The 17,700-nt window shown below is 41.3% G+C and overlaps 1 protein-coding gene across 3 annotated transcripts in view; it reads right to left on the reverse strand.

Moving 5' to 3' along the window:
• The window catches only part of FRAS1 (Fraser extracellular matrix complex subunit 1), a 502,305-nt gene that overhangs the window by 331,822 nt on the left and 152,783 nt on the right, over nucleotides 1-17,700 (reverse strand). Inside the window, exon 1 of one of the 3 annotated variants that reach the window (XM_043906394.1) lies at nucleotides 3,614-3,632. The exons of the other annotated variants lie outside the window; for them this stretch is intronic. The gene's annotated coding sequence lies outside the window, so the exon portion shown is untranslated. Of the gene's footprint in view, nucleotides 1-3,613; nucleotides 3,633-17,700 lie in introns of those variants that run through there. 3 annotated transcript variants of the gene reach the window in all.

Raw genomic sequence — 17,700 nt, forward strand, 5'->3', positions numbered from 1 at the left:
GATTTTTTCTCTCTTGTGTGTGTTTCATGACCAAGTTCATCAGTATACTTACCACTCTTCATTATGTGCAAGCAAGTTAGAAATCAAACATTTCAAAATATGATACCATAGAGAGAAATGTTTTTTTAAAAAAAATTGATTTATTGAACTTAATGTTAACTTAAAGTTAACTTAACTTTATTTAACTTAACTTATTTAACTTAATGCAGAGTACAATTTCTCAAACCCCCCTTTAAAATGTCCAGTACACAAAGTTACTACTTACTAAGCAACTAAATACCACATATATACGATGGTGTGACCACTCACCTAAAGCCAGACATCCTGAAGTCTGAAGCCAAGTGGGCCTTAGGAAGCATCACTACGGACAAAGCTAGCAGAGGTGATGGAATTCCAGCTGAGCTATTTCAAATCTTAAAATATGATGCTCTTAAAAGTGTCATACTCAATATGCCAGCAAATTTGAAAAATTCAGCAATGGACACAAGACTGGAAAAGTTCAGTTTTCATTCCATCCCAAACAAAGGCAATGCCAGAGAATGTTTAAGCTACTGCACAATTGCACTCATCTTACACACTGGCAAAATAATGCTCAAAATTCTCCAAGCCAGGTTTCAACAGTACGTGAACCGTGAACTTCCAGATATTCAAACTGGATTTAGAAAGGGCAGAGGAACCATAGATCAAATTTTCAATATCTGTTGGATCATAGAAAAAGCAAGAGAATTCCAGAAAAATATCTACTTCTGCTCTATTGATTACACCAAAGCCTTTGACTGTGTGGATCACAATAAACTGTAGAAAATTCTGAAAGAGATGGGCATACCAGACCACCTGACCTGCCTCTTGAGAAACCTGTATGCAGGTCAGGAAGCAACATTTAGAACGGGACATGGAACAACAGACTGGTTCCAAATTGGGAAAGGAGTACATCAAGGCTGTATATTGTCACCCTGCTTATTTAACTTATATGCAGAGTACATCATGCGAAATGCCAGGCTGGATGAAGCACAAGCTGGAATCAACATTGCTGGGAGAAATATCAATAATCTCAGATATGCAGATGACACCACCCTTATGGCAGAAAGTGAAGAGGAACTAAAGAGCCTCTTGATGAAAGTGAAAGAAGAGAGTGAAAAAGTTGGTTAAAAAGTCAACATTCAGCAAATGAAGATCATGGCATCCAGTCCCATCACTTCATGGCAAATAGATGGGGAAATGATGGAAACAGGGACAGACTTTATTTTGGGGGGCTCCAAAATCACTGCAGATGGTGACTGCAGCCATGAAATTAAAAGACACTTGCTCCTTGCATGAAAACTATGACAAATCTAGAAGGCATATTAAAAAGCAGAGACATTACTTTGCTGACAAAGGTCTGTCTAGTCAAAGCTATGGTTTTTCCAGTAGTCATGTATGGATGTGAGAGTTGGGCCAAAAAGAAAGCTGAGCGCCGAAGAATTGATGCTTTTGAACTGTGGTACTGGAGAAGACTCTTGAGAGTCCTGGGACTGCAAAGAGATCCAGCCAGTCAGTCTAAAGAGATCAGTCCCAAATATTCATTGGAAGGACTGATGCCGAAACTGAAGCTCCAATACTTTGGCAACCTAATGCAAAGAACTGACTCCTTGGAAAAGACCCTAATGTTGGACAAGACTGAAGGCAGGAAGAGAAAGAGATGACAGTGGATGAGATGGCTGGAGGGCATCACCAACTCGATGGACATGAGTTTGAGCAAGTTCCGAGAACTGGTGACAGACAAGGAAGCCTGGCGTGCTGCAGTCCATGGGGTCACAAAGAGTCAGACACAACTACATGACTGGACCAAACTGATTATATATGTATATGTATGTATCCATATATGTTTATATTATAGATGCACATCTATAGTGTGTATATACCTATAAAATACATGTTACATGTGTATTATGTATATGTGTGTATTTGTTGCTTAATCGCTAAGTCATGTCCAACACTTTTACAGCCCCATGGACTATAGCACCAGACTCCTCCGTCCACGGGATTCTTCAGGCAAGAATACTGGAATGGGCTGCCATTTCCTTCTCCACAGGATCTTTCTCACCAAGGGATCAAACCCAGGGAATCTCTGGTGGCTCAGTGGTAACGAATCCACCTGGCAATGCAGGTCCGATCCCTGGATCAGGAAGATCCCCTGGAGAAGGGAATGGCACCCACTCCAATATTCTTGCCTGGGAAATCCCATGGACAAGGGAGCCTGGCTGGCTACAGTCCATGGGGTCAGACAGAGTCATTTATGATTTAGCGACTAGAAACAACAAATCTGTGAATTCATATAACATTTAATCCCCACAAAGATCCTATAAATGAGTTATTACTGCTCTTGTTTTATAAGTAAAAATTAAAAAAAAAAATTCCAGAAACTTAAAGAAAGTATTTGGTCAGTAATTGTACAATTGATGAAGCCAGGTTTTGAAGCCAAGCCTGCTTGGTTTCAAAAACCAAGGTCTTTCAATTGAAAAATTATAGTTCTGATGAGAACAGTTCTCAACAGGTTTGAGCAAAACTGATCAACAGATCTAATTGGCTTTGGCTGCTGTTGCCACCCCCACCACATCCTTGCAGTTGGCAAGGATTTCGAGGAGGGAGGGAATCAGAGACCAACAAGGCAGCTAGCCTTCCCTCGGCAATCTTATTCTCCACATCTTGAGATGTGAAACTTCTAAGGAAACAAAACCAGTTTCTCCTCTGGCAATGTTTTAGGAAGCTTTCTATAAAGCCACATGGCATAATAAAATAATAATGTTATGGCAACAAAACTGTACTAGACAACACTGCTCAAAGCAACATTCTTAATCTTGGCAAGTGAGGAGAGTTTAATAATTACTTAGCTGCGACCATTTCCAGTTCCTGGGTTCATAGTGGAAATGTTCTACATTTCTAAGGCAGAGACAGTAAATAGGTTTTATCACTTACATAAGCTGTGGGAAAAAAAGCAATTTAAAATAGGAGGAAGATCCTGAAGTTCTGTCCAGGTAGGTTAAATGAGGAAAATTACTATTGTCTGTTGCATGATCAGGGTTCAGTTATAGAAAGGACCGAAGTGACCTGTGCCATATGTCCTCTGATGCTGGAGCCAGCATTATGTACCCTAAAATACTGTTCACACTGTTACTTGATCTGTGAATTAAATCATAAAAGAAAGGCAAAGAAAAAAAAAACCAAAACTGGCTGAGCAAAAAGCACTGCGATGATCAACTTTAATGCTAAATTAATCAACTACACTTTACTTTCCTTATTTTTCCATTAAGGTATTCAACATTTTCCACACATGTAAACTTTCCCTTATTCATAAACAGCTTACAAAATGGGCTTCTGTTCTTCATCATCTACTGTTCCCAAGAACACCCTGGCACAGACCACGACTGGCATAGAGGTTCACCTCTTCACCTCTGGAAACATGGATCCTACCCCCATTTCAAATCAGGAGGAAATTAACTGCCAGTTCTAATGGGAATGACATATTGACTAAGTACTTAGACCAAGCAATGCACTCCCACAGTCAGCAAAATACACAGTGGTTGTATTCTCTAACGACACAAGGATGCTTGATTAGATTTGCTTCAAGCCTCACCGTTTGCCAGGAAGGCACTGAAGAGAAGCAGGTATCGAGTGTCTCCAAGGAAGACTCTCCCAGGGTTCACTGTTAAATCCAGAAGCAGAACTCGAGGCAATTACACTTCTGGTACAATTACCAGCATCACCCACTCCCTGCCAAGTGAAGAGACTTGGCAGCTGAATAATACAGCTTTCATTTTACATTTCCACTCCAATTAGCTGACAGTACTAGTCAATTGGCTGAATTAAACAAAATGCAAGGGAAGTTGAAAGGCCTCTGTGTGATTTACAGAGCTGTGCCTTCGAGAACAATGATGAGATGAAAGGGACTGAAAAGAGAATTAGGGGACCCGTCGCAATAAAAGGGCAGGCTGCTGATGACCCACAGATGGGAAGTATGGCTTGAATGGTGCACCGGAGATAGTTCAGCTTAACACCCATCCCAGCTACTGTTTGTTTGACTAATGGCAAGAGAATTAAATTGCTGCCCCGCAAGGTCTGGCTGGACATATTAACATTATACAACAGAGACATGCAAAAGCAAACATTCTCCTGAGAACGTCAAGCTTCCCTCGTCCTGCCACACACTCAACATTTACAGAGAAATTACTGAACAGAGGGCAAGGTCCCAAGTGTGCGCGCATGTGTGTGTGAGTGTGTGCACATGCTCAGTCACTCCATAGCTGTTAAAGAAACAGACATTGAGTTTCCAGTGGGGCTCACAGTCTTATCAGTGAGATGCAATGCACACAGGAAACAAGAATATACGATGAACAGTGGAAGGAGGTATGCTTGAATAACTTAACCATTAGAATCTGCAGATTAGTGTCAGCATCTTAGGTGAATCCCACAGAAGAGTGCTAGTAGATTTCACTGTTGTCCTCACAGGTCAGGATGGATAACTCCAAGAACTCTTTGAGAACTGAGCAGAACCAGCCAGTGCCTTAGGTCCCGTAATAGTCCATACTGAACCTCAGCAAGCTCCATGGTACTGCTCTGCTCTCCTAGATTCTTCCAGAGGTTGTTTGTTGTTCAGTCACTTAATCATGTCAGACTTTTTGCAACCCCATGGACTGCAGCACACCAGGTTACCCTCTCCTTCACTATCTCCCAGAGTTTGTTCAAACTCATGTTCATTGAATCGGTGATGCCATCCAACCATCCCATCCTCTGTTGCCCCCTTCTCTTCCTGCTCTCAATCTTTCCCAGCATCAGGGTATTTCCATTGAGTCGTTTCTTTGCATCAAGTGGCCAAAGTATTAGAGCATCAGCTTCAGCATCAGTCCTTCCAATGAATATTCAGGGTTGATTTCCTTTCCTTTAGGATTGACTGGTTTGATCTCCTTGCGGTCCAAGGGACTCTCAACAGTCTTCTCCACTACCATAGTTCAAAAGCATCAGTTCTCTGGTGCTCAGCCTTCTTTGTGGTCCAACTCTCACATCTGCAGATGAATACTGGAAAAACCATAGCTTTGACCATACATTCCAGGGCTTACTGGAGGTTAATGACAGCCCTGCAAGACAGCCTGGGAGAGTTCTCTCTGGTTGAACTATGGATGAGCCTGAGATTTCCAGCACCCCTTGGGGGAAGGATTCCATTAACAATAGAGTACACATTATAATTTACTTCCTTACTTCCTTATAGCTTCATCCAAAATTTCAAGCCTTTATCCATTTTTGGCCCTGTGATTCAGATTTAGTTTAGAGTGGAAAAGTTCTGTGATCTTGTCCCAAAGCTCAATGTCAAATGTATGAAAGAGGAAGAGTTCATTCTGTGAATCAGGGATTGCTATGTTCTTCTTGGTGGCTCAAGGTCTCAAAATGTTGTAAAACCTCATGTCCATGAACCATGTTGCTTAATGCACAGCAGGTGGTTCAACATGGAATCCATTCTAAAGGTGGGAAGATGGTCATCCATGCAATTCAAAGAGTGAATTAGCAAGGATGAGATCTCTGTAGAAACAGCGTTTGGGGAATGAAAGTCTTTTCCAAGACATACCAAAATATTTAGTGAGAGCCAACAGCCAACTCTTACAAATACAGCAAATAGCATTCTGTTGAGCTGCCCTGCAAAAGAATACAGCCACATTTTTTAAAGTTTCTACTTAATATACAAAAATTATTAATGACCTGGATAACCATAATGGTGTGATCACTCACCTAGAGCCAGACATCTTGGAGTGGGAAGTCAAGTGGAAGTCAAGGAAGCATCATTATGAACAAAGCTAGTGAAAAAGTGATGAATTTTCAGCTGAGGTACTTCAAATCCTAAGAGACGATTCTGTTCAAGTGCTGCACTCAATATGCCAGCAGTGGTCACAGGACTAGAAAAGTTCAGATTTCATTCCAGTCCCAAAGAAAGGCAATGCCAAACAATGTTCAAACTATGCCACAATTCAGGCATCTCACATGCTAGTAAAATAAAGCTCAAAATCCTCCAAGCTAAGCTTTGACAGTACATGAAACCAAGAATTTCCAGATGTACAACTGGATTTAGAAAAGGCAGAGGAACCAGAGATCAAAATGCCAACATCTGTTGCATCATAAAAAAAGCAAAAGAATTCCAGAAAATTATCTACTTTTGGTTCATTAACTATGCTAAAGCCTTTGACTGTGTGGATCACAACAAACTGTGGAAAATTCTTCAAGAGATGGGAATACCAGACCACCTTACCTGACTCCTGCGAAACCTGTGTGCAGGTCAAGAAGCAACAGTTAGAACCGGACATGGAACAATGGACTGGTTCCAAATTGGGAAAGGAGTTATGTCAAGGCTGTATATTGTCACTCTGTTTATTTAACTTATTTACAGAGTACATCATGCGAAATGCCGGCTGGAGGAAGCACAAGATGAAATCAAGATTTCGAGAAGAAATATCAATAAACTCAGATATACAGATGACACCACCCTTATGGCAGAAAGCAAAGAGGGACTAAAAAGCCTCTTGAGTAAGGTGAACGAGGACAGTGAAAAAGTTGGCTTAACATTCAACATTCAAAAAATGAAAAGCATGATATCCGGTCCCATCACTCCATGGCAAATAGATGGGGAAATGATAGAAACAGGGACAGATGTTATTTTCTTGGACTCCAAAATCACTGCAAATGGGGACTGCAGCCATGAAATTAAAAGACACTTGCTCCTTAGAAGAAAAGCTATGACAAACCTAGACAGCATATTAAAATACAGAGACATTGCTTTGCCAATAAAGGTCTGTATAGTCAAAGCTATGGTTTCTCTAGTAGTCATGTATGGATATGAGAGGCTGGGTGCCGAAGAATTGATGCTTTTGAACTGTATTGCTGGAGAAGACTCTTGAGAGCCCCTTAAATTGCAAGGATATCCAACCAGTCAATCCTAAAGGAAATCAGTCCAGAATGTTTATTGGAAGGACTCATGCTGAAGCTGAAACTCCAATACTTTGGCCATCTAATATGAAGAGTCAACTCTTTGGAAAAAGACCCTGATGCTGGGAAAGATTGAAGGCAGGAAGAAAAGGAGCCAACTGAGGACGAGATGGTTGGATGGCATCACTGACTCAATGGACATGAGTTTGAGCAAGCTCCAGAAGATGGTAAAGGACAGGGAAACCTGGCATGCTGCAGTCCATGGGGTCACAAAGAGTCAGATATGACTGAGTGACTGGACAACAAGAAGATATGCAAAAATACTTGAGTAAATTTAGTATCAATTTTCAACTATCAATTAACCAGCCGAGAAGTTATATACTATCACATTAACTCTGTGTACACGCAGGGATTTGTTACAGAGAAGGGAGGAAAAAAAATCTTAAAAAGTGACTAGAGACCACTAAAGAAATTTGGTATCATTAATCTTTATAATAAATTTTATAGTCCCACCTTTTTAGTTAAAAAAAGATAGCTGGTCACATATAACTTTTTATCATAAAAATGTGTTATTTTCTTTTAAAAGAAAAAGAAAAATGCTACTAGAGAAGTTTAGCCCTCCTAAAACTGAGTTCCCTGTCAAGTCTGTGATTAACCTCTCTATCCAAATTTCATTCTCTTTCCTGTCCCACCTCTGTTGCCTGTGGGATTGAGAAGTATCAAAGAAAACAAGTGATTGTAGTGAGCAGCATCCTCCCAGGTACAAAAGCCCCTCCATGTCCTCTGTTTCGTGTTTGTAGAAAAAGACTTTGGTCACCAAATCCTTCCCTGAGTTCCAAAGAGCAGACTTGAACTCATTAGGAAAGCGAGAAAATGCAGAAAGCAAAGAAAAGTAGTCAAGAAACTGTTGCTGTTATTCAGCCACTAAGTCATGTATGACTCTTTGGGACCCCATGAGCTGCAGCATGCCAGGCTTCCCTGTCCTTCATTAACTCCCAGAGTTTGCTCAAATTCATGTCGATTGACTCAGTGATGCCATCCAACCATCTCATCCTCTGTCGTCCCCTTCTCCTCCTGCCCTCAAGCTTTCCCAGCATCAGGGTGTTTTCTAATGGGTCAGCTCTTCACATCAGGTGGTCAAAGTGTTGGAGCTTCAGCATCAGTTCGTCCACTGAATATTCAGGGTTGATTTTCTTTAGAATTGACTAGTTTGATCTCCATGCTTGGCACCTGGCAAGTAAATGCCACACTTTCCTTCACCACAACCCAGTGTCAGTAGATTGACTTTGCTATAAGGTGGGTGAGTGAACCCAAGTTTGGTTCAGTAACACTAATATTCTTGAGACTTCTAAATAGTTTGCACACCTGACACATTGAGGTGAACTCCTAAATTAAATGGCCAGAAAAAAAGGGAGCAGGCAAAAATCCGTGGATGCACTAATCTAACACCTTCAGATTAGATGACTTACTGTCTAAACTGGCTCTGACATCTTATTGCTTTACTTTAACCTTAATACACTTAGGTGAGAAATGTATTCTCCATTTGGCTCCTGAAAATAATACCTTTCCACAACACAGAAAAGTCACCACTACATTTAACAATAGGATCATAACTATTTACATAATAAATAACATATTTCTGAGATCTGCCTAAACTTACCTCAACTGAGACTTTGTGGGCCATTTGGTATCTCTCCTAATCCCTCAATTCATCTTTGTCAACAGAGTAAAGAAACAGCTTTAGACAATACGCAAGTGACTCAGCAGGCTGAGTTCCAAGAAAACTTTCCTGATGGGCACTGACTAATCATTTTGGTGAAATATTTTTCCTCTGATTTTTCAACCATTCAAAAATGCAAAACCCAACCATAGACTAGATTTGTCCCAAAGCTATAGCTGACTGATACTTGTTCTACTGCATAAAATTTTAAAGAGAGAAATAGAGAAAGAGAAAGAGATAGAAGGGAAGACTGGATCGATGAAACAGACTATGCTTGTATGATTCCAGAGGGATAAATGAGGAAAGGCATTCAGGATTCTACAGTAAAATAGCAACTTCTGGTCAATTTGGAAATGAAAACATATGAAAAATCTTCAGATTTAATCATCTACTCCAACTTTTGAGCCTGCTGAAAAATTCTAGCCACTGTTCCTGTCCTTGAGCTATACTAGAAGATACAGGGCAAGCAAGACTGTCATCCACTGCTGTCAGGGAGAGTGATGGGCTGTCGTTGCCTGATTCCAGACTGAAAAGGGAAGTGTTAGTGCTTGAACACCTGCCTATCACAAAGCAAAGCAACTCATTTTCTGTAGAGAAAACAAAAAGAACTATCTTCTGTCAATGGAAAGATCCTTCATGAAATTTATTATCTATGGGGTGGCAGCAAAAATAAGCCCAACAAAATATTAAGTTCCAAATGTGTAGCAGTAAGGCAATTACTTATCCTGACATCTCAAGTAAGCTCCGGAGAAAGTTCAACCCTTCAGCAAAGTTTCTTCTTGTTCCTTAAGGATAACACAGATATTTCATAGAAAAATATTTTAAATTCAACACACTACTTAGATGCTTAATTAATTTGACATGGCTCTTTAAAAAGCTTTTTAAAAATACATTTCTGTTTAGTAGTATATATTATTTGTCTTGGAAACTGGTTGCTCTCAACATTACCCATGATCTATTGTAGCTAAGTCTAAAAGAAAAAGCAATTAGGAAATGTATTATTTGCTGTTCTACTTCCACTATTTATAAGCAGATAACACATTTTTTGTTTGTTTTAAAAAGTTTCAATGAAAAAAATGTTTCGATGTTCTGATTTTCTAAAACAATGGCTCTTTGGTGTAAAGTAAAACAAAATCATGAAATTTTGAATAGAATTCATTTGTTAATAGACAAAAATGGTCTTAAATGAGGTAGAACTTCATTCTTAAAACAAACAAGTAATTCACTCTGATAACAGATGTATAAATAGGGCCATAATTCACAGATATGTTAATTGTTCTTCCCTAATAAGAACACTAAATAGCATTTAGCTTAAGAGCATGAAAAAAAAATGAAATCATCTTTAAGATGAGGAAGAGAGAAATCAGCAAAAAAATGCAATTATCAGACAAGTACCTCCAAAATTATATCTGGAGCTGAAATCCCATATCAGGGAAAATGAATCCTGAAATTGACAACACCTCCTCCATTGAGATAGAAAGGAATGTGTCTTTTGTAATTTACAAGTTCCATTTTTGTGAATTGAAAGGACATGGTATTCATTTTAATAACCATTTCCTAAGCTATTTTACATTTTATATTTGGAAAATCACACACAGAAAAGGCAGAATTCAAAATATGTTGAGGCGAGCGACCCACATGTGTCACCTTCTCTGTGATCCCAACAGCCAACTGGCTTCCCAGCCCTTCCCCCAGGACGAGGGGAAGAAGCAAGTTCCTCCAAAGGGCTTCAAGACCATCACTTGTTTCAGGAGCTCTAGGGAGACTGACTTGATTGATTCTGAGGCCAATCTTCTGCAATTTTAAGAGCAGGGTCCAAATAATTACAGAGTAATTCTCTTAGATCTGCCCTTGGACGAGACTGAGACTTTAGTCAGAACCTGGGTTCCACCCAGCTATCATAAGGCAAACAACGTGCACTTGGCCGCCAGTCCGTACACAATCTCCTTGACATCCCCCCCGACAGTACACACTCCTGGTTTGGTTCTGCAGGGAATGAGCTGTGCTACACTAGGGAAAATGATAGTCCATGCTTCTCCAATTCAGAACAGGTTCAACAAATCCTAGCCCTGGAGACATATTTTCAGATAAACTCAAAACTCACCACCCTCTATGAACAGAAAGTAAGTTTTAGGGCAGTGTAGCATGTTGTATCTTAAGTACAGATTCTTCCAGGACTGCTCCTTGTGTGTATTCTTCAAAATAAAGTTTCTTAGGAGTCTCCTAAGAAAGTGTCTTGATGCAGAGAATTATATTTCATTCTGTGAAATATTAACTTAAAAACATTAAGTAAAATTTTTTTTTGATGTAGGTGTTTAAAAGTCACACACACACATATACACACGAGTGATCTTTTAGGTTCAGGAGAGACAGGATAGGAGCATGCGATAGCTATTGTCCAATGAACTACTGCTGAGAATCTTACCCAATACCAGGTAAAATTATTCATAAAAACAGCAGTGACAAAGCAGCAATAGATTAGGTCAACCTTGAGGAAGTGCATTCAGAGGTAACAAAATAAACATAGGGACAAACAGACTAAACATGGGAGATGAGGAAAGCAACTTCTTATCTCCAAACTAAACCTTCAGTCTGTCCACATCCCCCTGGCTCCACTGCACCTCTGGGCCAGGCCACCCTCATCTCTCTCTGAGCTGTGGCTCCAGCAGCCAAAGGCAGCTTGCTCTTCTTCCAGACATGTGCTTGCATGCATGCTAAATCACTTCCGTCTCTATGTGACCCCATTGACCACAGCCTGCCAGGCTCCTCTGCCCATGGGATTCTCCAGGTAAGAATACTGGAGTGAGTTACCATGCCCTCCTAGAGGGGATCTTCCCGACCCAGGGATGGGATCTGCATCTTTTATATCTCCTGCATTGGCGGGCAGGTTCTTTACCACTAGTGCCACTTGGGAAGCCAAGACACACTACTCAGCATTAAAAAAATGCAAATTCAGTTCAGTTCAGTCGCTCAGTTGTGTCCGACTCTTTAGGACCCCATGGACTCCAGCAAGCCAGGCTCTCTGTCCATCACCAACTCCCAGAGCTTGCTCAAACACATGTCCATCAAGTCGGTGATGCCATCCAACCATCTCATCCTCTGTCATCCCCATCTCCTCCTGCCTTCAATCTTGCCCAGCATCGGGGTCTTTTCCAATGAGTCAGTTCTTCACATCAGGTGGCAAAAGTGTTGGAGTTTCAGCTTCAGCAACAGTCCTTCCAATGAATATTTGGGACCGATTTCCTTTAGAATTGACTGATTGGATATCCTTGCAGGCCAAGGGACTCTCAAGAGTCTTCTCCAACACTACAGTTCAAAAGCATCAGTTCTTCAATGCTCAGCTTTCTTTATAGTCCAACTCTCACATCCTTAAAAGACTACGGGAAGAACCATAGCTTTGACTAGACAGACCTTTGTCAGCAAATTAATTTCTCTGCTTTTTAATATTTATTTGCTATCTAGGTTGGTCATAGCTTTTCTTCCAAGGAGCAAGTGTCTTTTAATTTCATGGCTGCAGTCACCATCAGCAGTGATTTTGGAGCCCCCCAAAAATAAAGTCTGTCATTGTTTCCATTGTTTCCCTATCTTTTTGCCAAGAAGTGAGGGGACAAGATGCCATGATCTTCCTTATTTGAATGTTTAGTTTTAAGCCAGCTTTTTCACTCTCCTTTCAAATGCAAATTAGCTCATACCATTCTCAAGTTCAAATAGGTTAATGGATTCTCCCTGCTTTAAACAGAAATCCAAATTCCTTACCATGGCCTCTGGCATCTGCCCTCTGTGCTCCCCTCTTCACCCTAGATCTATCAGCCTTCAATGGGCTCCATGAAAATGCTTTCCTCTGACACGTGTTTTTTCCTGCACACTCTCCTAAGGTGTCAACTCCTCACCTGTGTCCTCTCTGACTGCCCTCCCCAATGCAGACAGTCATTAGAGAACAATAAATCCTTCTGTTCCTGTTTTTTACATGGCACAATAAACACCTGGAAATCACTCTGCTTCTGTCAATTTCAGGAGAAGGTAAAACCCTGAAAGCCAGACCATGCCTGCTTTGTTTACTGATGAGCCCTCAGTATCCAGAACTGTCCATATTCGCAGAATGAGAGAATAAATGATGTCCCAATCCTCTTTACCCCTCTCTGTCTCTCCTATCATTGTGAAGCTCTCCTACAAATATACCACCCACCAAAGAGTAGACTCTTACTTGGCTCATTCAATAAATCATTCCTTCATAGACACATTCATTGATGTATTTCCTCTTTTGAGTGAGTATATTTTGAGCTCTTACTGTTCAAATCATGGAAAGAAAGACAAAAAAAAAAAGTCATTGGTTATGTTTTGACTAAAAATACAAATAAGAACGGGCTTCCCTAGTAGCTCAGCTGGTAAATAATCTGCCTGCAGGAGACCCTGGTTCAATTCCTGGGTTGGGAAGATCTCCTGGAGAAGGGATAGGCTACCCACTCCAGTATTCTTGGGCTTCCCTGGTGGCTCAGATGGTAAAGAATCTGCTTGTAATGTGGGAGACCTGAGTTCAATCCCTGGGCTGGGAAGATCTCCTGGAGGCAGGCATGACAACCCACTCCAGTATTCTTGCCAAGAGAATCCCCATGGACGGAGGAGTCTGGAGGAGTACAGTCCATGGGGTCACAAAGAGTCAGACACAACTGAGTGACTAAGCAGGGCACAGCCCAGCCCAGATAAGAATAGTTGTAGTAATCCATATTGAGTTAATTAGAAATAGTTAAGATGGTAAATTTAATGTTATATATATTTTACTGCAACTAAAAAACAAAAATCATCTTATAGACCAGGGTGAAGTTAAACAGCATAGCTGAGATCGCCATCGAGTGTGCTTCAAACCACAGTTCTTTCTCCACCTATCGATACCAGACAAGTGGGTTTACAAACTGGCCCGTTAATGACTGCTTGAGAGAAAGGGGCAGGGAAAAGGACACCTCTGGCATGGTCATTACGCTAAGGGAACACAGACTCTGTACCTAGATCATAACAGCTGAGAGGACAGACTTCGTGCAAAAACAGCCTCTCTTTGTTCCCTAATTCTGTGACTGAGGTCCCTCAGATAGTTCGTTCAAAGCTGTCAAGACGTGACTGGCTAGTGAAGTTGTGTGAGGGCAAAATTAAAATAAATGGGCAGCACAGACCAGGTAAGGACTCCCCACCCATGTACACAGACCACATACTGTTTCTCTTGGTTATGAATGAGCAAATTAATTGGCCTTGACACTAGCATCTTATTGGCTCAAGGCAAATTTCTGCTGTAAAATCAGAAACACTTTTCAGAGGCAGCCCTCAAGGAAGTCTGAGAGGTATCCATGAAGGTGTCTGCTTTTATCAAGATGTCTGTGGGATGTTCAGACGAAATGAAGGATTCGCTTCCAAATTCTCCAGCAAAAAAAAAAAGAAGAAGAAGAAGAAATGAGGAAGGCAGATGAAACAAGATTGGCAAAATATTCATAATTCTTGAAGCTAGATGAAGGTTGTGTGGGGTTTGTTATATCCTTCTTGCTACTTTTTGTGTTTACTTGAAAATTTTTGTAATAAAAATTTATCTTTTTAAACGTGTGTGGGGCAGAACAGTTTATGACAGGCTTGCAGACGACTTCAAGACAGATAGAAAAGTTAGATGATTCCTCACCCATCAAGATACTATAAAATTAATCTGTAAACTTTATTACTGATACGAAGTTATGCTGCCTTTGTCCACAGGGGTCACAGAACACAGTGCACGGGCTGGGAGAGGGAGCAAGAAATAAGAAAGAAGGTTTTGTTCTTTTAGCCTCCTCTTTCTTCAGCTACTTTGACGCAGTCTATCGGGGGAGACAGGACAGTGAAGTCAGCTACCCCCACCAAAATAGACAGCCCACGACTTTCCTGAGGATGCAGAGACTTTACGTGTGGTGTTTCAGCTCCATTCGAAATCCAGGGGCAACCATAGTGAACCAAATACCTACTAAGTCTATCTGTGAAGATTTGATTCTCAGAAATTACAGGCATGAGTGTTCCTAACTTGAAAAAAAAAAAAACACCCCTCTTTCTGGGCTTCCCTGAGGGTTCAATCAGTAAAGAACCCACTCGCAGTGTAGGAGACCGGGGTTTGATCCCTAAGTGGGGAAGATACCCTGGAGAAGGGAATGGCAACCCACTCCAGTATTCTTGCCTGGAGAATTCCATGGACAGAGGAGCCTTGTAGGCTACAGTTCATGGGGTCGCAAAGAGTCAGACACAACTGAGCAACTAACATTTGCACTTTTCACTTTGTGGTTGACTAACTTTTGACCTTGGCAGGTCACAAAGGTGATGACTAATGAAAACTGAACAGAAGCTGTAAAAGGAAATTTTCTCCTGGCTAAGAATAATGTTTAATAAGTGCTTGTTGAGTTAATGAATTCACTAAAATGTTATTTAAAGCCATTGGGGGCAATCGTCTACTAACTTCTTCCCCTCCATGGTTCTCAAATTTGACAAAAAAAAAACAGTTAAAATTTACCCTTTAAAAATTCATGCTCTTCCAGCAATTATACATACATCTTTTGTATGCTTTGATAATATGTATCCTGATCATAAAAACTTGGGAAATAAGACATGAAAAAAAAAAAGATTCAAAATAACCACTTTCATCATTTGGGTTTCCTTCATGGTATCTTACAGAGAGAGACAAAACAAATAATGTCCCAAGGGGAGATGTTGGTCAAAATATACGAACTTCCAGTTAGAAGTAAGTTCTCAGGATCTTTAATGTACAACTTGGTGACTACAGTTATCAGTACTATATTTTACACTTGAAATTTGCTATGAGTACATCCTAAGCATTCCCACCACATACACACAAAAAATTGGTAACTCTGTGAAGTATGAATGTGTTAATTAACTTGATTGTATTAAAAGCAATCACTTCACAATATATATGGTTGTTCAGTTGCCAAGTTATGTCCGACTCTTCGCGACTCCATGGACTACAGCATGCCAGTCTTCTCTGTCCTTCACCATCTCCCAGAGTTTGTCCAAGTTCACATCCATTGAATCAGTGATGCCATCCAACCATCTCATCCTCTGTCACCCTCTTCTTCTGCCTTCAATCTTTCCCATCATCAGGGTCTTTTCCAATGAGTCAGTTCTTCACATCAGGTGCCCAACGTGTTGGAGCTTCAGCATCAGTCACTTCTTCTACCTTTTCTTGAGTCACAATACATATGTATCTCAGATCATTACATTTTACAGTTAATGTATGCACAAGCCAAAGAATTGATGGTTTTGAACTGCGGTGTTGGAGAAGACCCTTGAGAGTCCCTTGGATAGCAAGGAGATCCAACCACCCATCTTAAAGGAAATCAGTCCTGAATATTCATTGGAAGGACTGATGCTGAAGCTGAAACTCCAATACTTTGGCCACCTGATGCAAAACTGACTCATTTGAAAAGACCCTGACGCTGGGAATGATTGAAGGCGGGAGGAGAAGGGGAAAACGGAATGAGATGGTTGCATGGCATGACCAACTCAATGGACATGAGTTTGAGTAAGCTCCTGGAGTTGGTGATGGACAGGGAAGCCTGGCGTACTGCAGTCCACGGGGTCCTAAAGAGTCAGACATGACTGAGCAACTGAACTGAACTGATGTACAATTTTATTTGCCAACTGTACCTCAATAAAGTTGGTGGGGGGAGGGGAGTGTCCCAGACCCTTTTGCAGCTGGGTGTGTTCATGCAACTATGTTGAAACCAATAACAAGTCAATGGAATAATACGTACAACCTAAGGGTCATGTCCAAGTGGAAAGCACTTGGAGAGAAGATAGAAGGAAGAGAAACATGTGCCCTTCTGCCCTTTCCCTGAGATTACTGATGTGTGGGTAAACCTTCATGACGATACAGCACTTGGGGAACAACAGGTCAACATACTAGGAAGAGCCTGGACCCCCAAAAGTGTGGAGCCACACGCCAGTCCTGGTAGGCTACTCAAATATCCCCCTTCAAGATGAAGCACTCACTTCCCCAGCTGTCAGAAGTGTTGGCTGAAAAGTGCCTTTGGCTGAAGGGAGCCGCCTCCCTTAATATTATTCCCCCACTATAGGCAGCCTGCGTCCAATGACTGGTCCATAAGGAGGTGCAAACCCAACCTCCTTGTCTGGATGCATGACCAAGTCTGAAGAGCCATCCCAACTCCCGAGCTCCTCACGCAATCAGCAAGGTCTCCGTATGTGACCATGTCACAGCATCACTCCTCCCTCTGCTGGGTTTGGCTTCCTCACCTTTACAGGTGTTTTCTCCAAGAGCACCCCCCCCAACACAACACCTGCACACCAATTTCCACCCCCAGAACCTACTTCTCAGAGAGCCCAACCTTAGCCAGTAAGCCACTGTTACGTGCTCTGCCGGTACAAGTAGCATCTATATTTCAACTCACTCAAGCACCTATTACGTGCTGAGCTCAGAGCTAGAAATGTTAAGACACCACACTTTGAGCTCAGGAGCCTGTGAAATGTGGTGCAGTGAGAGCATGCAAATACAGAGTAAATAAGTATGGCTGCAGAGAGTTGACGACCCCTGGTCTCATAAATACCACCAAGCTTGTCCCATCCCACTTGTAAGGAAGAAAAAAAGTCCAGCTTGTTCCCCAATCTCAAAAACCTTGCACTATCTCTCCTTAGTTTCCGTAGGACAGATCTTTCTCTAATTCCTCTCTCCAGATGATCTGTTCGGACATCCTTCCTTGATCACCCTTCCTCAAGCTCCGTGGGTGTTAACTCTCTCTTGCTTTGGGGAGAAAACCCACATGCCCAGCCCACAGGTTAGAGGAACAACCTAAGGCCTAGAGGAAGGGACATCACCCAAAGGTACTGAGAATGAGACAAAAGATTTTCATAGAGAAGGTAACGTTTTAGTCAAGACTTGAAGAATGAATAAGAATGTGAGAAGGTGACAATTTCCAAGTTTTACATAATTCTGAAAACTATTCCTTAGCCAATAGACAAGGCATGATTATTCACAACAGCCAAGAGGTTTTGTCTAGGGTGAT

The sequence above is a fragment of the Cervus elaphus genome, chromosome 6 (assembly GCF_910594005.1).
Source record: "Cervus elaphus chromosome 6, mCerEla1.1, whole genome shotgun sequence".
NCBI lineage: Eukaryota > Metazoa > Chordata > Mammalia > Artiodactyla > Cervidae > Cervus > Cervus elaphus.